Source organism: Xenopus laevis, chromosome 3S, assembly GCF_017654675.1.
Source record: "Xenopus laevis strain J_2021 chromosome 3S, Xenopus_laevis_v10.1, whole genome shotgun sequence".
In the NCBI taxonomy this organism is placed as follows: Eukaryota; Metazoa; Chordata; class Amphibia; order Anura; family Pipidae; genus Xenopus; species Xenopus laevis.
The window spans coordinates 18285407-18306384 of NC_054376.1; the positions used below are offsets into that span (position 1 = coordinate 18285407).

Sequence of the window (20978 nt, forward strand, 5' to 3'; positions counted from 1 at the left end):
CGATCCATTTTATATATTGAAATTGCTCATTAATTTGGGCCTTACACTCCTGCCAACCCCTCCCCCTACTTCCTCTGTAGCTATGCCCTAAAGGATAATAAATGATTCATAGTATTCAAAACTTTCAGAAATGCCACAATTAGTGATGAGCGAATATGACCAGTTTCATTTCTTTGAAAATTCGCAAAATAGTAAAGAAGGGCTTTTAGTAAGGAAACTTTAATGCAATGAACTATAGTTATTATTTAGAACCTAATAAACAGGGAAGAGTAAACTTTTTTGCCTGTTACAGTTTCACTGTGAATTTGGCATTTCACAAATCTGCACTATAATATCCTCATAGGGGTCTGTAAAGTTCATGTTAGCTGGGATCATGGCCATGTCATAGTTTTAGCACACAACTCTGAGTCAAAAGCCACCTTTAAGAGTTTGGCTAGCTTTTATACAAAATTAACAGCTTCAACACAATTGCTTGAACAGAGGATTAGTCCTGCTTCACACAAAATATTGGTATACAAAGAAACAATAGATGTCCAGCACTTACAGTATTGGAAGTAGACAGTCCCAGAAAGTAGAACGTCCCTTTCAGCACAACGTATCTTAGGAGTGACTTTTATCTTCCTCTTTCCAGGGACACTTGGTGCTATAGCCAAACTCCAGCTCACAGTGGGAAAAAAAACAGTTTCCATCTCCATCTGAGTACAAGAAACCTGGACTAGATACATGGCCCGGAACCATGCTGACAGACACCTGCGGTAAATTTGAACTACATCCATGACTTCCCAGGTATGTTGTGCACCCTGTGGTTGCTGCAAACTTTTGAAGACCTGTTAAAAAATTTGTCACTCCTGCCATTGACACATTCAGTGCTGGATTGAAAACCTGTGCTGCAAGTGTTTTGCGCCCCAGGACTGTGGCTATTTACACAGAGCTGAAGGAAATGTGCAACTGCCCTGCTTCTGTCCTTGAACTGTACTATAGGCATTTAGTAACCTACTGCGGCAGTTAAAACACTGTAATATTCTACAGTAGATAGCAGTTGAGTGTAGAAACTTCATTTCAAATATATTCTGCTAACATTGTTTATTGTCTTTGCTTTGTAAACTAGGAACACATTAATTACACAAGCAGGAATATCTCAACCTAACATATAAAGCAAATCCGTGCAAAATAAAAAAACAATCTTTTTATTATTGTTATTATTTTGAAAGGGAAGGCATATTTATCAAACTGATATCCATTTATTTCATTCTTTCAAATGAAGTTACTACTAATAGGTTCATACTCTGATAAAACAGAATGTTTAAAATTATTTTCCTGCCTTGCTTATCTATTTCATTATAAAAAGAAACAAGTTATATTAAGTTATGTGAACTGTATTTTACATTCCTGTAGCTCTGGAATACAAAAGAGATGAAATGGAAGGAGAGCATGTTCATTCCCAAATATCACAATACTGAGATAAAAGAGTCAGGGGAGGTGTTTATCAGGAAGTGAAAAGCTATAACTAAAGGAAATTTTCCAAAGCTTGAGAATAGAAAGCTAAGGAGTGTTTCTTATATAGAGAAAATAAGCTTGAGAATAGAAAGCTAAGGAGTGTTTCTTATATAGAGAAAATAAGTAACAGACAGAGGCAGATTTCTCCATTTTCGAACGCCATTTTTTCAAAACTTACAATAAAACTATGTAGATTTACTAAAATTCATATTTTTTCACAAATAATGTTTTCTCCGTTAATTTGTTATTTTTTAAAACTCTAAAAATTCTAGATTTCAATTAAGTGTAAAAACTACGAACACCTCTTATTCAAAACAGTGTGAAAGCTGTTGAGTTTGCATAGTCAGTGGGGCTAGGTTGACCTGATTGGACTATTTTTAATCAATTCTGACTTTTAGAAGTTGTTTTTCCTGTTAGCAATTGTCAGAAAAGCAAACATTTTTAGAGGTTTTAGAGATTTTCATATATTTTTAACATATAGTTCAGCTGTATTTTTTGTGTTCGAACTTTTTATGATTGGAACTTTTAATAAATTCTATGGCATTCATAATTTTAGAGGAAAATTGGGGAATGTAATATTGGTTGCTAATGCAAAAATCATTAGTTATTAATTCACAATGCTAATAATCAGGGTCGGACTGGGCCACCGGGATACCTGGAAAAAACCCAGTGGGCCCTGGCTCTTTTGGGCCCAAACCCGCTCTCTGCACTTCCGCCTTAGCTTCACGATCTAAGTTTACCTCCTGGACTCCAGCCACGTTGCAAAAGGTATGCGCACACGCACACACACAGAGGGGAAATGCATCTGCATCATTCAGCGTGTGCTTAATGCAAGGATTACATTAATGCCTGAAGCAGCAGCCCCGATGCCGCCCCACCCCTTCCCACTCCGCATTTTCAACATTTAGCATTGAAGTCCAGGGGGCCCCGCATCACTAGTGAAGTGATCGTTATTGTGGTCTTGGTGCACTAGCAGATCCAAATTTCCGTTTTAAAAAATGGAAATTCGGCTCTTAAAGTTAGCAGAGGTGGCATTTTGCTGCCCTTGGTAACTGGCAGCTCCATGCAGCTCCATGCAGTTCTCACCTTGCCTCATGGCAAGAGCAGCCTTTGAGGAGATCCAATTTTTATTGTACATTTTTCCTTCCTTTGCTTTCTCCCTCATGCCTTTCCTCTTACTTCCTGTTCCTGCCTCCTACGGCAGGTAGGAGGCAGGAACAGGAAGTAAGAGGAAAGGCATGAGGGAGAAAGCAAAGGAAGGAAAAATGCCTTAGGTAAATGCCTTAGGTAAGGTACTCTGTATCTTTAACATGCAGATACTACAGCCTCCGCATCATTTTTCTTGGATGCATTGCATATTTATGAAAAAAACTTGAAGCAAAGTTAATGTGCTAAATTTCAGTTGTTCTGTTAATTTTTTTTTCGATTGGTTGGTTAATTTTTACAAATTGAAATATAATTCTATTTTATAGGCACAAGATTGAGTTCCAGTGGGCACAAGGCATGGTACAATGCTTATTCTTGTTCCACCTTGCAAAATTTCGTTCATCAATAATTGCCAGCCCAAGCCTGAATTTACACAGGGAAACCTGTAACCTCACCAACAGCTTCAATGCATCTTAGCATTGAACTCACCAAACTTGAATGGGCACTTATTATTTATTACAAGATCTCAAATCTTGAAAATGTGATCACTTAAAAAGAAAAGACCCAACACATTCACATTCTACTCATCATTGTCAGTAAATCTACAGTACCAACTTTTAAGAGAAAAAGACAAATTTTGCTAAGACAACTCCCATTGGATTCTAGAAGGCGAATTTTTACATTCAAGATTTTAAAATTTTTAATAGTAACATTTTCTTTTTCTGTCTTTGCTTTTTTATATCAGTTTTGTCTTTTTTTAAATTTTGTATGGGAGAGAGGTGTATAAATGAGGCAGCGGAAGATCTCAGGTATTCATGATTTATTTTTGATGAAGCCAGTATTAAACTGAAGTTGCCTTGTGCTTTTCTGGAAGTTCAGTCAGAAAAATTGTCAAGCATGTTGTTTAATCCTGAAGTGCCAACAGATTCCTGACTATGCCTGACTCCAGAGATTACTGCTTCAACGTTCTCTTCCACACTTTACAGCCTACCACATTTTAAAATGATCTTTGCTATAGGAAGGCTGCTCTCATCTGTTTTTGAGAGATTGAATGTGAACCAATACCCAAGGTCTCACACAAAGGTTGCATGGCAGTAAATAGATACTTTTTAAAAATCCTTGGAAATCTATATATAATGCGTAAAGGGTTCTGTAAAATATTGCTTCTAATCAAAGATCGATGGGGCATACTGAACAGATTGTATTACAGGTATTAGCATTATCTGGAAACCCATTATCCAGAAAGATCCGAATTTCAGGAAGGCCATCTCCCATAGACTCCATTATAATAAAATAATTCAAGTTTTTAAAAATGATTTCCTTTTGCCTCTTTATAGTTCCCTGGTAAGGCTTCATCTTGAGTATGCAGTGCAGTTTTGAACTCTAGTCCTTAAAAAGCATAAAAAGGAGCTGGAAGCTGTCGGGCCCTTATATATTGGCCCTTTGGTATGGCACTTATTGTGTTTGGATTATGAAAGCTGTCTGAATTGAGTAATGTGTTACGGTCTGTGAGTTTTGAGTACATTGTAGTTATAATTTGTTTGTTGTGGATGCTGATGTTTACGTCCAAAAATGTTATGCATGTGGCTGAAATTTCACTTGTGAATTTAATAGTGTTATGTTTTGGTTAGCCATTTTTATCATGTTTTTGAATTGTTTCATTTCCACCCCATATCACCAGAATGTCATCCACAAACCTCCAATATTTTATCATATGGGTACTATATGCCCCTTCCATAAATAGGGTTTTCTCAATAAAATTTGGCAAATATTGGCAAATGAGGGAGCAACCTTCACCCCTATTGAGGTACTTTGGCATTGCCAAAAATATTCCCCCTCAAACCTGAAGTAGTTTTTTTGCAAAACCAATGTCAGTCAACAGAATAAAGATGAGGTGATATGATAAGTTTGATTTTGGATTCAGCAAAGCTCAAAATCCTTCGCAAAAGATTTGGCCAAATCCCGAACTGAATCCAAATCCTAATTTGCATATGCAAAGTAGAGGTGGGACAGGGAAAATGTTTTACTTCATTGTTTTTTTGACAAAAAGTCAAGCAATTTCCATCCCCACCCCTAATTTGCATATGCACATTGGAATTCGGATTTGGTTCAGCCAGGCAAAATGATTCGGCAGAATCCGAATTCTGATGAAAAAGGCCGAATGCTGGCTGAATCCCGAACTGAATCCTGGATTTGATGCATCCCGAGTAATTACCCCATTTTGGAGTGCTTCTTGTATTAATGCATCTACATGTTTTTTGATAACAAAAAGTGGATCACATGTGATTCTCTCATAATGTTCAGTAACATTTAGTTGTCTGTAGGCTTCTTCCATATATTTATATTTTTCCATCACCACTATGGCTCCCTCTTAATTGGTTGGTTTTATTATAATTTTATTATTATTTTGGGGTGCCGATAGTGCTTGTTTTTTCTTAATAGTGAGATTGTATTTGTTTTTCACTACTTGTTTTTTATATGGCTTAACCCATACATGTGATACTTCATTAAGGATAGCATTTTCAATTGTTACAATATGGGGATGTTCCACCATAGGTATGAAAGTACTGGATTTTTTAAGTGAATTTGTCTTCTTACTCTCATCATAGATAGGTGCATCTAAAAAGTACATTTTCTTTCCCCCAGTTGAGTATCCCCTTTGATGCATTTGAATGATCGTTATAACAATTTTATCACAGCCAGTGATGTGGAAATGCCTAATACCTTTATAATATATAGAATCCATTGGCAAAGGCTATGCTACAGCTGGTGTGTGCTAAGTTTCTTGTGACAATAATAATCTTTTAAACAATAAATGGATCTAGCATATCATTTTAACATTCTTTTAGAAAGTCATCTGCAGTTTCTTAGTTATTTACTGAGGATCAGAGATACAGTTCCTTGCCCCTGTCAGTACACAAGAACACAATATCGGGATATGATGGGGGCACTGTGCGTACATTTAGCCTGAAATCTTTGTAGAATATCTACAGGTAGAGTTTCAACTTCAGTCTATATAGTGTAACAGCTTGGCAAAAACCAACTCTATCCAATACCACAAAGTGCTATCATTTTTGAAAATGCAATACCCTATAGCAAGTTGACCAATTTAGTGCTCATTTACTGTATGACTACTAAGTACCTTAATCAAAAATGAATTCTCAATTTTAGTGTACGTTAATGTCAGTTGAAGTATTTAGCTGTTAAACACAATAAATGTGCTTTTTTTTAATTGATATAAATGAACCATGTTATTCACTTGTTGTGATATGCTGAGTACTGTATATATAGTAGGTATTGGAATGTGACTAGCTACAGAATTTCAGCAGTAGCAGAGGAACCGTGCATTGAATGTCATCCACAAACCTCCAATATTTGGTTGGTACATTTATACTTTCCTACTATGTGCTGCTGAATACTTGGAATGATGTAGTCTTATTAGGCATATGGGCAGGGTTGTGCCTTTGGGATAGATAGCAAACTGAATCTCAGAACCTCTGATAACCCCTTGGTATATATTTTGGTTGTACTTTATGGAATGCAGAGTGATTGCCAGGTTAAAGGGGTTGTTCTCCCATGAGTTAATTTTTAGTATTATATAGAAAGTAATGATATATATTCTATCATATATTTGCAATTGGTCTTAATTTTTTATTATTTGTTTTTTTTTAATTATTTCACTTTTCATTCAGCAACTCTTCACTTTGGAATTTCATTACATTGCTAAAGGTGAACTACCTCTTTGAAAGTATAATCTCATACACACAGCTTTCCTCATTAATCCTAACATCTGGCAGCCAAGTGTTTTTATATACTCTTTTACATACAGTTATTATTTTTGCCAAGGCACAGTCTTGTTGCATCCTTCACACTATTGCAAAACCTGAAAATTTCTATAAGACTGCAACTACTTTTACTTGGAGAAGTGTTGTATTAGAGTTTTCACTTTGGTTGAATGTATGCATATAATTATTATATAAGTATTTTATTTCCTTGTGTGCTACTGCTGTTTCCATATAGACATTCATTCCTTGCACCTCCTATTAAAATGAAGACTGCTGACTTAAATTATCATTTATAGGGCATGCATTCTTGCACCAGTGCAAATCAAAGGGGCACATTTACTTAGGGTTGAATATCGAGGGTTAATTAACCCTTGATATTCGACTGTCGAAGTAAAATCCTTCGACTTCGAATATCGAAGTCAAAGGATTTAGTGCTATCGATTCAAACGATTTTCCTTCGATCACAAATTGGCTGGAAAGCCTATGGGGACCTTCCCCATAGGCTAACATTGATGCTTGGTAGGTTTTAGGTGGCGAAGTAGGTGGTCGAAGTTTATTTTAAAGAGACAGTACTTTGAATATCGAATGGTCGAATAGTCAAACGATTTTTAGCTCGAATTGTTTGATTGGAAGTCGCAGTCGAAGGTCAAAGTAGCCAATTCGATGGTCGAAGTAGCCAAAAAAAACCTTAGAAATAAAAAGTTTTTTTATTCTATTCCATCACTCGAGCTAAGTAAATGTGCCCCAAAGAGTCAGACTTCCCATTTAGACTTAGCCAGACCCTTGTTTTTTTGTGTCATAAATACTCCACTCAATGTCTGTCATCTATGGTCCAAAACCAACTATTACATTGATGTATCTTTAGGACTCTGAGCTACTGAGACATTTTTATATGGGAGAAAACTGAAAAAGACAAGTAAGGTTAAGATGGACATAGCAATGGCTTCATTCAAATAGTACATTATTGGGTAAACCACCATACATTGTAATTAATAATTTCATGATTTAAAATTACAAGAGCCATGATATGCCTTCATATTAAATAGTAATAGTAAAAGTTATTTGGCATCTTAAAACTTTGAATGCTAAAATAACTCAGAGGTACACAGCACATATAACAATTTCAGAATAAGTAGCTGCTTTTACCTTCCTTCTGTTAACAAAAAAACACTTTAATTTTCAAACCACCATTTCATGAAATTAAAATATGGCAATGTAATATTAGAAATGTGCTAGATTGATTCAGTTTGTATTAAAGCAGATGACATCTTTGAAACTGAATTCAGATTTAATTCTAGATGCCCTTTCCTTCATGGCCATGTGAATAAATAAGAAAATGTATTTCTGTTTGGTAGCAAAAATGGCATGAAAGAAACATATGTACAATCCAACGCATAATTTAGACATCCCTTACTGTATAAAACTGATTGTTATTTTTCTCTTTAAAAGACTCTGGCAAAACACTTTACATGATGTTATCCTCTTGTCCTTAAATTACTTTAAAGCTATACTGTAATATTTATTTTACTTATTTCAAGTTCCATGGTATAAAATATATATATTAATATATACACACACACACACATATATATAGTTTGTTTTTTTAAAGGAGAGTCAAAACAAAACAGGAAGTCAGGAAAATAGATATACTTGATCACCCCCAGAATGATTTACAATCAGGTATTAGATCTGGGTTATGGAGGTCAGTTTATTTTAAATTTGGCACCAAGCCATTGTGCAATCAAATCATATACATATAATATGTGACCATGTCACTGGATGACACCATATTGGAAGCCACTACCCCACCAACCCCAGTTTGTTATTACTACAAATCTAAATATTGCTTTATAATTACTCCAAACGCTATTGTTAATGGAACATGGGTGTTAAGCGGCACTCATGCACCTGCCAAAGGATATGATGGTGCCTTGCTACTTTTGTTTCTTATTATTGCTTTTAGCATAAACATCTAAGCATAGTATTTAAAAACCACTGAATACTGTTTATGTTCTACACTGGAATATAAACTACACACAGATGTGCTGTATATACAGATATATAGATATACTTTTGTTCTCAAATTAAGGTGTATGAAAACCTACACCACTGTACCGTGAAGGTAAAAAATCTGTATAGAGATAAGCGATTTATTATTAGGTCTGCTTAGAACCTAGTTGGTTACTGTGGGTTACTAGACTGGCTTCAATCCTTGCATTTTATTTCCAGCTACATTTGTCATTTAGCATGTGATGATTTAACTTTTACAGATGAGGGTGGGAGCCCTAGGGGAGGATTATAGGAATCCTTTCTAAAAGCCCCTGTTAAAGGCAAGGATCACTAATTCCCTTACCACTTATCATAGAGGATTATTGTGGACGGAGTCCGCAGTCGTTCAAGCCTCTAGGCCAGTGATCCCCAACCAGTAGCTCGCGAGCAACATGTTGCTCTCCAACCCCATGGATTTTGCTCCCAGTGGCCTCAAAGCAGGGGATTATTTTTGAATTCCTGGCTTGGAGGCAAGTTTTAGTTGTATAAAAACCAGGTGCACTGCCAAACAGAGCCTCAATATAGGTTGACAATCCACATAGGGGCTACTACATGGCCAATCACAACCCTTATTTGGCATCCAGGAACATTTTTCATGCTTGTGTTGCTCCCCAACTTCTGAATGTTGCTCACGAGTTTTAAACGTTGGGGATCCCTGCTCTAGGCTTACTTACATCCCGTAGTTCACTCATGAATACAGATCTGTTAAATGCAGGAAGCTGAGCATTCATGGGGTGGTGTCAGGTTTTTGTGCTCAGTTTTGGAGTGCAGAGACTTGCAGCAATGCATCTGGCATGCAGGACAGTGTGCAAAGTGTGCAAAAACCCATTACGCATTATACATTTTCAGATGATTGTTGCAGTATATGGGTTGGTATATGAATCCATACATCCAGAAATCCTACACAGGAAAAAACGTGAACTCTTTGCATATAGGACAAAATTGTATCTGTGTATTACCACATAATATAATCAGGCTCATTTACAAACAAAGTTTAAAGTTCATATGCTATTACCCATGTTACACTTCAACCTGCACACAATGCTCTGATTAGGGTGCACATCTCAAGCAATTTGCAACACACATTTTTCCCCTGTATTTTAGAACCTTGTATTTGTTTTTGTGTTCCAAAATTAGCCCACTTTTAATTTGCTGGAACCCAGAAATGAAGATTATATGGCATTGGCATGTAGGTCCCTTAATGCAAACATTTAAGAATTCCTGATCTATGCACTATAAGGATTGAATGAAAGCAGGCTGGAGTGTTCAGAAACAAAAGCTTTCATTTATAATGTCTATTAATTGTTTACAGACATGCCTCAAGCTCATAAGTTCTTGTTCTAAGAAGAGTTATGTGTTTCTGTTGTTTATTTGGTGTCCTTCTGGTATTCAATAATGTCAAATCCATGTCCAAGTTTTTTTTTGTGCTAGGCCAGAGGTATTAAACATATGGCCTTCAGCTGTTTTTAAACAACAACTCCCTGATTCTCAATCATCTAGATAATTTTGATTCTCCTCTCTTGGATTCCTATATTGATATCTGTGCCTCTCAAACTGGTGAATTATTGTAAATAATGAAAACCTTTTTATCAAGAGTGACAAATATTTTTCATTCAGCACATTTTGTACTTACAGAATAAAAACTGCATTTGGAATAACAAATACATGACCATTAATCAAACAGCTGCTAAAACACATTTTATTTGCTGCCAGCAATCTCTTTATCTGCTGTCAAGATTCTTTATTTATCTTTCAGAATTTATTTAGAATGACATTTGGATTTGCCCAGCAGCTACATGGGCAAAAAAATGGCAGCTACCCATACAGATTAATATATAAGCATGTGAAAATAATATAATTGCAAACATCTGTTTGAAGGGGAAAAACACTAGCAAAACAGTTTTTTTTCATTACATAAATTTTTTTGTTTGAAGACACATCATGTACATCAAAAAGTCATTTTCAAAATATCATATGAATGAGAGAAATATGATGTATTCTGTTACTTGAATAGATTTGTTATCTTCCAGTTCTATTAAAATGTGAAATAAGAAAAAAATGCTAATTGCTATTGTACTGACAATGCAACATTTCTTTCCCACAATTGTCAAGTCATTGCCACCAAATGCAGAATTCCAAAAATGTGAAACAATTGGCAAAGGGTTTTCAAGAGAGGTAGTGATGATTCTACATGGTATTTTGACTTTTTCAGGGTGCATCAAATAGGTTTTCTTAAGAGGTGGTATGTGGGGTAAATATGAAAGCTTGAAAGCAATTGAGCTCACTGCACTAGAAGAGCTGAATTGATCAGAAATTAGGCTCCTGGTAACTCGGGGGGCTGCTGCCCTCTGAGGCAAGTTTCTCAACTCGCCTCATGGCAGCAGTGCCCCTGGTGGCAGGGCATTGCAAAGATAGGCAGAGGATTAAGTGATGACTTGCAGTCACTAATGTAATAAGATGAATGGAAGAGAGCATAAGGTGCATGAAGATCAGAACTGAAGTGAGTGGGTTAATTGCTAAAAAAAAAAAAAAATAGGTACACTTTTGTATAAAATATCTTGAAAATTCCTCTCATCTTCTGTCTAACCTTTTTTCCAGCACAAAAGCACAAACATGCAGCACAGATCCTCCTCTTCCTGAACCAGCATGAAGCTCCACCCCTTTAGATTTCTGAGGCAGTCTCTTTCCTTCACTGTCTAGTTAGTTAAAGATATCTTTTACTGAGCATTCCTGAAAAGACAAAACATCAAAGATTGAAAGTAAAAGGAACTCCAGCAGATTAACTGCAAAACATTTATTCCAGGTAGTGGCAAACACGACATTTTTCGAGTCAGAACTCTATTTGATAAAGGGTTCTGACCTGAAACATGTTGTGTTTGACACTACCTAGAATAAATGTTTTGCAGTTAATCTGCTGGAGTTCCTTTTACTTTCAATCTTTGATGTTTTGTTTATTCAACCAATCTGCTGCACAGAGCAACTAGAATGAATTGGACATATACCTTTCATTGTTTTGTACAGACCACTAACCACATTGTTTTGCTTTGGCCCTGCTACCAGAGAAGGTCCCAGTAAGCACATGCAGTATTTTTTTCCCCAATTGTGCAAACTCAAACCTGTCAGTAATGCAGAATTATGCCAGCCTGATGATGTCACTGAGGAGCATACAGATGCCAAGTAGAGAGACTTCATCATGGCTACTCTGTCAGGGAAACAGTGCTGGGAGAGAGACTCTGGAAAGATATTAAGCCAGCTAAATACACCTTATGTATGCATCCTGTGTATATCATAACTGCAATACATTTTAGGTATTTAGCAATTAGAAACTTTAAATCTCTTTAAGGGCTTAAACTTTGTGTGATATATATATCAAAATGAAAAAGCCGCACTGACAGGACTTGATAGAAAAAAAAAACGGTGTTTTATTTCAGCCCTCACACGGCCCGAGTTGGGAGCTGAAACGTTGAATAAAACACAGTTTTTCTATCAAGTCTTGTCAGTGCGGCTTCTTGTTTTGATATGATTATCATGAACTTCTGACCAGCACACAGGCTTTATGGTTTTTCCTTGTGCACCAGATTTGCATTTTTTGTATATATATGTATATATATAAAGAGCAGCATGTAAGGGCCGCACAGCCCGAAAAAATGGACGAGACCAGGGTGCACATGCATTTCAATGTTTATAAAAGGTATAGGGTGATGGCACTCACAGGATTTTGCAGGTCAACAAATGAAGAAGGTCCTTCTTGTGTGGGACCGAAACGTTGGATCAATAAACTTTTTCTTTTTTATCTTCATTTGTTGACCTGCAAAATCCTGTGAGTGCCATCACCCTATACCTTTTATGTGTATATATATATATATATATATATATATATATATATCTTAGTAAATGGACCTGCACTCCTTCATGTAAGTGAAATAAATCAATGTGTTTTATTCACAAATTCATCTCCAACGTTTCGGTCCTCTCTGGGACCTTTTATCCTTGAAAAAGGTCCCAGAGAGGACCGAAACGTTGGAGATGAATTTGTGAATAAAGCACATCCATTTATTTCACTAAAATGAAGGAGTGCGGGTCCATTTACTAAGATGTATTATGAAGATTTGACCAACGCACCACCCTCTACATTCTAAATCCGGAAAGAGTGCGCTCACTGTATTGACATTATATATATATATATATATATATATATATATATATATATATATATATATATATATACAGTGGTGTGAAAAACTATTTGCCCCCTTCCTGATTTCTTATTCTTTTGCATGTTTGTCACACTTAAATGTTTCTGCTCATCAAAAACCGTTAACTATTAGTCAAAGATAACATAATTGAACACAAAATGCAGTTTTTAAATGAAGGTTTACGTTATTAAGGGAGAAAAAAAACTCCAAATCTACATAGGCCTGTGTGAAAAAGTGATTGCCCCCCTTGTTTAAAAAATCACACCTGAGTTCAATTTCAAAGGTTATAAAGCCATTTCTAAAGCTTTGGGACTCCAGCGAACCACAGTGAGAGCCATTATCCACAAATGGCAAAAACATGGAACAGTGGTGAACCTTCCCAGGAGTGGCCGGCCGACCAAAATTACCCCAAGAGCGCAGAGACAACTCATCGGAGAGGCCACAAAAGACCCCAGGACAACATCTAAAGAACTGCAGGCCTCACTTGCCTCAATTAAGGTTAGTGTTCACGACTCCACCATAAGAAAGAGACTGGGCAAAAACGGCCTGCATGGCAGATTTCCAAGGCGCAAACCACTTTTAAGCAAAAAGAACATTAAGGCTCATCTCAATTTTGCTAAAAAACATCTCAATGATTGCCAAGACTTTTGGGAAAATACCTTGTGGACCGACGAGACAAAAGTTGAACTTTTTGGAAGGTGCGCGTCCCGTTACATCTGGCGTAAAAGTAACACAGCATTTCAGAAAAAGAACATCATACCAACAGTAAAATATGGTGGTGGTAGTGTGATGGTCTGGGGTTGTTTTGCTGCTTCAGGACCTGGAAGACTTGCTGTGATAGATGGAACATGAATTCTACTGTCTACCAAAAAATCCTGAAGGAGAATGTCCGGCCATCTGTTCGTCAACTCAAGCTGAAGCGATCTTGGGTGCTGCAGCAGGACAATGACTCAAAACACACCAGCAAATCCACCTCTGAATGGCTGAAGAAAAACAAAATGAAGACTTTGGAGTGGCCTAGTCAAAGTCCTGACCTGAATCCTATTGAGATGTTGTGGCATGACCTTAAAAGGCGGTTCATGCTAGAAAACCCTCAAATAAAGCTGAATTACAACAATTCTGCAAAGATGAGTGGGCCAAAATTCCTCCAGAGCGCTGTAAAAGACTCGTTGCAAGTTATCGCAAATGCTTGATTGCAGTTATTGCTGCTAAGGGTGGTCCAACCAGTTATTAGGTTCAGGGGGCAATTACTTTTTCACACAGGTTTGGATTTCTTTTCTCCCTAAATAATAAAAACCCTCATTTAAAAACTGCATTTTGTGTTTACTTGTGTTATCTTTGACTAATAGTTAAATGTGTTTGATGATCAGAAACATTTTGTGTGACAAACATGCAAAAGAATAAGAAATCAGGAAGGGGGCAAATAGTTTTTCACACCACTGTATATATATATATATATATATATATATATATATATATATATATATATATGACATGAAATTGCGAGAAACTGAAGGAACTTGTATGGGAAAGCAACTGGCATGGAAGGCCGAGAAAAATGGAAGTGAATCATTAGCTTAAACTCCCTGTTGGCTTCTTCTTTTAGAGTAACTTAAGATAGAGTTTCACAGAAATCCTTATAGAGACTAGGGGGCAGATTCCCTAAAGGCCAATATATATATATATATATATATATATATATACACACACACACACACAATGTTACAAAGGATTTCATTAGTAGTGAACATGTGAAAGTTGATCAGATCTGGGATATTGGTCATGAAAATTGGGCTTTAGACTCTAAAACTGAAATTTCATAAAGAAAGCAAACTACATGTAGGTTAATGAAAGGCACAGTCGAAGATGCTGATAACTAAAGCACTGGAACAGTCAATAGATGGCAATAACTAATCAACTGGCACTTGTATGAAAACATTCCAATTTCACACTCTGACACCTTGCATTACTTGGAGAAGGAGATATCTGACTGTGTTACTGATTGGAAGAAAGTAACAGAGAAATAAGCACATTTGTGTTATAAGTTAAGATCACTTGAGCATCAAGCAGATACAGAATGACATCTAGTGGCAGTAGCTCTTTTAACTGTGGAACTGTGGTTTATGTGATCTTCAAACTAAATATTTGAAATGAAGGCTTGAATGATTTCTTAAAAGCACACACGAACACACACACACACACATATATTGTTTTTTTTTTTTAAAGAAACCAAGTCTGTTTTTACATTTCCATCTTTTAAACAGGAATGAAATAATTAGATCAGATCCTTTTCGAGGCATTCAATGCAGTAAGATATTGAGCTATTATAGTCACTTGTTCAAAAAACAGATCCAATTAAAATGATGCTATTCAAAAGCCTCTAGGATTTCTAGAGTCAGCAAGGGGTTGAAAAGATCAATGCAGGGCTTATGTGCATCTTTGTCTCCTTTGAGTAATGGACAGAGTGATTTCAATCTTTATGATATTTGTAATACACTGGTATGGGATCCGTTATCTGGAAACCCGTTCTCCAGAAAACTTTAGGTTACTGAAAGGCCGTCTCACATAGATTCCATTTTACCAAATAATCCAAAATTTTTAAAATGATTTCCTTTTTCTCTGCAATAATAAACAGTACCTTTTACTTAACTCAAACTAAGATATAATGTATCTCTATAAGAAACAAAGACATTTTCTCCTCTCTGGAGCCTCTGATCCTCTCTCTCTTACTCTTAGGGGCATTTTTATTAACATTCAAATTTCTGTTTACTTCTAAAAATTTGTTGTTTTCTTATTCTTTAAACCACAAACAACTCGAGATTTATTAAGTGTAAAAACCATGAAAACCTCTAATACAAAAATTTACCAAGTAAAAGATTTTAAGGCCTTGAAAAGTCAATGGAAGCTGTGTTGAACCTTTTGGACCATGTTTAATCAATATGGACTTTTAGAGGTTTTCAGATTTTTTTTGCTAGTAATTGTCCTGAAAACTCAAGTTTTTCGAGGTTTTCGAGGTATTCGTATTTTTAGTGCATTAGTCAGTTTTTTTCAGTTCATATTTTTTATGTGCGGATCTTTTAATAAATTTCATGACAGTTATTGTTTTAGAGTTTAGTCATACAACTATAACCTGCAGCACCTTAATACCCCTCTGAATTGTGCCTATACCTCTGAATTGTGTCTATGTGTTACCCTCCCATTTAGACTGTAAGCCCTACGGGGTAGGGTCCTCTAGCCTTTTGTTTCTTTGACACTGAGCACTTAATCTGTATTGTAATTATATTTTATATTTATGTGAATTGTATTTCTAATAATGCACTTATTGTTACTTTTTATTTCAATGACCCCTTGTTTGTTACTACTAATTTATTATTTTGCTGTACAGTGCTTTGCCCTCAAGGAGCGCTATACAAATAAAAATATACATACTTTCAAAAACCTCTTAAAGGACATGTAAACCATATAAACCCTTATGTCTTTAGGTTGGGCACATATTTCCCACACAAAATGCATCATTGTCTCTGTATTTTGCCCCTTATTTAGCCTGCACCCATAGGGGCAAATTTACTTACCTTCAAAGTTGCGCCAGCATTGGCTTCGCCGCACTTTGTCAGACTAAGTTTCGCCAGGGCGCCGCTAATTCACTAAAATCCGAAGTTGTGATCAGGGAGGCGAAAGGTAGCGAAGTTGCGCTAGCGTTAATTCGTCAAGCAAAGCGAAGTTACGCTAGAGATGCCTAATTTGCATATGGCGCCAAGTTAAAGTACAATGGACATATATGTAGCAGCAAATACATTACACTACACAAGCCTGGGAAAGCTTCATATAAATAAAATATAGTTGATATTTTGCCCTATACATGTGTCCACTGTATAGTTTAGGTGCCATATGTTAGGAAATGTAGGGAGGGAAGGAGGGTATCCCCAAAAAAATGTATATACATGCGTATATATAATCCCACTCACTCATATATGTATAACCCCACTCGTACATGTATAATCCCACTCACTCATATATGTATAACCCCACTCATACATGTATAATCCCACTCACTCATACATGTAATCCCTCTCACTAATACATGCATAATCCCACTCATAAATGTAATCCCATTCACTCATACATTTATTGTGGATATGGATTGGAGAAAAACTGATGTCATTCCAATATTTAAAAAAGGATTACGATCTCAGTCTGGCAATTATATGCCAGTAAATTTAACATCTGTGGTAGACAAATTATTTGAAGGTTTGTTAAGGTATCACATTCAAAATTTTGTCCTAGTGAAGGATAGGTCATGTCAGTCTAATTTGAATGCTTTTTATGATGAGGTAAGTAAGATGCTGGACAGGGAGGGGCAGTATATGTGATCTATTTGGATTTTGCCAAAGCATTTGATACCATGCCCCACAAACGACTGCTTTCTAAACTAAGGTCTGTTGGGCTTAATGAAGTAATTTGCCCATGGATAGGAAAATGGCTACAGGATCGGGTACAGAGGGGTGTTGTGAATGGTTCTCTACTTGGAGTAAGGTTCTTAGTGGGGTCCCTCAGGGCTCGGTATTAGGTCCACTTTTATTTAACTTGTTTATTAATGATTTACTGGAGGGTATTGTAAGTAACATATCAGTGTTTGCTAATGACACAAAACTATCCAGCCCAATAAATTCTACCCAGGTTGTGGCATCCTTGCAACAGGATCTTGACAAACTGTCAATCTGGGCAGCTAAGTGGCAAATGAGATTCAATGTTGATAAATGTAAAGTCATGCACCTGGGATGTAAAAATACCTGGGATGATAAACTTGGCTGTAGCAAGCAATGCCAGTCAGCAGCATCAAGGGCAAATAAGATTTTGAGCCATATTAAAGGGGCATTGATTCAAGGCAGGAAGCGGTCATTTTTCCTATTTATAGAGCACTGGTAAGGCCCCCTCTAGAATATGCTGAACAGTTTTGGTCTCCATCACTCAAACAGGACATTATTGTATTAGAGAGGGTAAAGAGAAGGGCAACTAAGCTGGTAAAAGTTATGGAAAATCTTGGCTATGAAGAAAGACTGGCCAAATTGGGGATGTTCATGCTGGAGAAGAGGCGATTAAGGGTTGATATGATAATTATGTATAAATATATAACAGGATCATATAATAATCTCTCTAATGCTTTATTTGCCAGTAGGGCTTTCCAGCTAACATGAGGTCACCCATTCCATTTAGAAGAAAAGAGGTTCCACCTAAAGGGAAGGGGTTTTTTACAGTGAGAGCTGTGAAGATGTGGAATTCTCTCCCTGAATCAGTTGTACTGGCTGATATATTAGATAGCTTTAAGAAGGGGGTTGGATGGTTTATTGGCAAATGAGGGAATACAAGGTTATGGAAGATAGCCCATAGTACAAGTTGATCCAGGGACTAGTCCGATTGCCATTTTGGAGTCAGGAAGGAATTTTTCCACCTCTGAGGCAAATTGGAGAGGCTTCAGATGGGGTTTTTTTTGCTTTCCTCTGGATCAACTGGCAGTTAGGCAGGTTAAAAAAAGTTAAAAGGTTGAACTTGATGGACGTGTAATTTACTATTTTACTATGTAATCCCATTCACTCATACATGTAATTCCAATCACTAATACATGTATAATCCCACGTATATATGTGTGATCCCACTCACTCATTCTATATAATCCCACTCATATTTGTAATCCTACTCACTAATAAATGTATAATCACACTCATACATGTAATACATGTAATCCGATTCACTCATACATGTAATGCCACTCATTAATAGATGTATAATCCCACGCATAAATGTAATCCCACTCACTCATACATGTATAATCCCACTCATACATGTTATACCACTCATTTATATATGTATAACCCCACTCATGCGTATAATCCCACTCATATATGTAATCCTACTCACTCATATATGTATAATCCCACTCATACATGTAATACAACTCATACATGCAATCCCTCTCACTCATATATGTATAATCCCACACATACATGTAATCCCACTCACTCATTGGACATATCTTCCCCACCCAAGACACATCATTTGTACTGCATATACCCCCTCCATTTGCCAGCATCATCACCTTTTTCTAAAACAAATATAGCAGTTTTCACGTGGTGGCCATTTTCCCTCTGACACACCAGTAGTAACATTGAGACATGCAGAATCGGACTTGGAGTAAAAAGCAGCCCGGGCAAAAAAATCAAAGCAGCCCACATTTAAATACGCAATGGTCTTGCACTCATCCACTCATATATAGGGGTAAAACTGCAAAAAATGCATATAGAAAGCTGCCTTTCTCACTTAAGTGTAATTCATGTAAAATATGTTAAAGATTGTGAAGCCTTGTGCCTTTATATGGTTACAGAAACCCTCAGACTACTAGACTTCTAATATCCTTATCATTTACAGTAGGGGGAACATTATCCCTTATAATACATGAGTGATAGTCAGAGTTCCCTGTATAACTCAGCCTGCAGCCTTGTGCCTTTATATGGTCACAGAACAACCACTCAGTGACTTCTAATATCCTCATCATTTACAGTAGGGGGTATATTATCCCTTATAATACATGAGTGTTACTCAGAGTTCCCTGTATAACTCAGCCTGCAGCCTTATGGCTTTATATGACCACAGAACCTCTCAGAATATCCCTGTATCAAACAGTAAAGCAACATTAAAGCAATACTAACACGTTCCTATAAAAATCATATATCTTGTGAAGAACAATGAATGCAACAATCTGATTGGTTGCCATGGATTACTGGCCATGGGCAAATTTGCCCAGTATTGATAAATGACCCCCCTTGTGTTTTTGTTTCCTTGTATTTTCTTACTTATTTTCCTCTTCTTATCATCTTGTGTGCAGGAATGCGGAGAAGACGGAGCGGTGCAGCAGCCGAATGCTATCAGTAGCAGTTCCTGGTCTCTTTATGCCCCGGTTCTTCTGTGCCGGAATGCGATTGGCTGGAAGAAAGGTCATAGTTCACACTGCAGCCTCTGCATCATATTCTCGAACAGCCGAACTGGGGCATTACCTTTGGATAGAAGAAAGAAGGCAAAAAAAAATCATAGTGAACTATCAGAAGATTTTAGTTTAGTTTTCAGGTGAGTTTCATCTGTACAGTTGTGGTGCAGTTTCTAGCCGATGTAACAAGATCATACGAAGAGGAGCAAGATAGCTATTAAGGAGGGAAAAAATGTAATAAACAGTCATAAAAGAACAGAAAGATTGAGATTTAAAAGCACAGTTGAATATTAAAGTAAAGTGGAAGTAAGTGGGTAAAATTTAAAAAGGGGAAAATAAGTAGGGATGTAGCGAACTGCCGATTTGGTGTTCGCGAACGCCGTTCGCGAACACCGGCAAAAAATGCGAACGTTCGCGGACAGTTCGCGAACTTCGAACACCCGCTAAAATCGTTCGATTCGAACGATCGAAGGATTTTAATCATTCGATCGAAGGATTTTCATTCGAATCGAACGATCGAAGCCATTCGATCGAATGCTTTTCATTCGATCGAATGCTTTTCATTCGATCGAATGCTTTTCATAGATCGAATGCTTACAATCGTTCGAACGAATGGAAATCGTTCGATTTTTAGCGGTCGAAGGAATTCGAATGGTCGAATTGTATTCGAATCGAACGCGAACTCAAAATGCGAACGTTCCCAAACGTTCGCGAACATTCGGCGGACGCGAACGGTCGAAGTTCGCGCGAACTAGTTCGCAGCAGAACAGTTCGCTACATCCCTAAAAATAAGTAAGAAAATACAAGGAAACAAAAACACAAGGGGGGTCATTTATCAACACTGGGCAAATTTGCCCATGGGTAGTAATCCATGGCAACCAATCAGATTGTTGCATTCATTGTTCTTCTTGCAGCTGGCTTTAGAAAGTTAATGTAACTCTTGGCTCCCTTCTCTGTGCAGCTCACACACACGCCTCCCTCCCTGCCCTGGCGACTTGAGTCAGCTTTAGTCTGCAACTTCACCTCCTGGGCTGCAGTGGGCGTGCTGAAACATCGAGTCAGTAGTGTGGGAGAGATACTGCGGCTCAGTTTCTAAAGATCAGAAACGACCCTCATGAACACAATATAAAGTGGCCACTCTGGCATTTGCCCGATAGGGCAGATTGCCAGTCCGGGCCTGGAGACATGTATGCTGTAAAGTTCATGCAATGCAGAATGCAGGGTTACACAGGCACAACATACTTTGATAAAAAGTTTTGATGGGGTTGAGCCCTGTAATGATTAAGTTGAGCTCAGGAGAGGTTGTTAGGAGAAAAAAATAGGATC

At 37.0% G+C, this 20978-nt stretch overlaps 1 long non-coding RNA gene across 2 annotated transcripts in view; it reads left to right on the plus strand.

The window, feature by feature from the left end:
- Positions 1–20050, plus strand: part of LOC121402116 — a 36950-nt gene extending 16900 nt beyond the window's left edge. For both annotated transcript variants that reach the window (XR_005966554.1, XR_005966555.1), the window contains exons 3-4: positions 632–786; positions 19554–20050. This is a non-coding gene — a long non-coding RNA (uncharacterized LOC121402116). The remainder of the gene's footprint in view (positions 1–631; positions 787–19553) is intronic.
- The last annotated feature ends 928 nt before the right edge of the window (positions 20051–20978 follow it).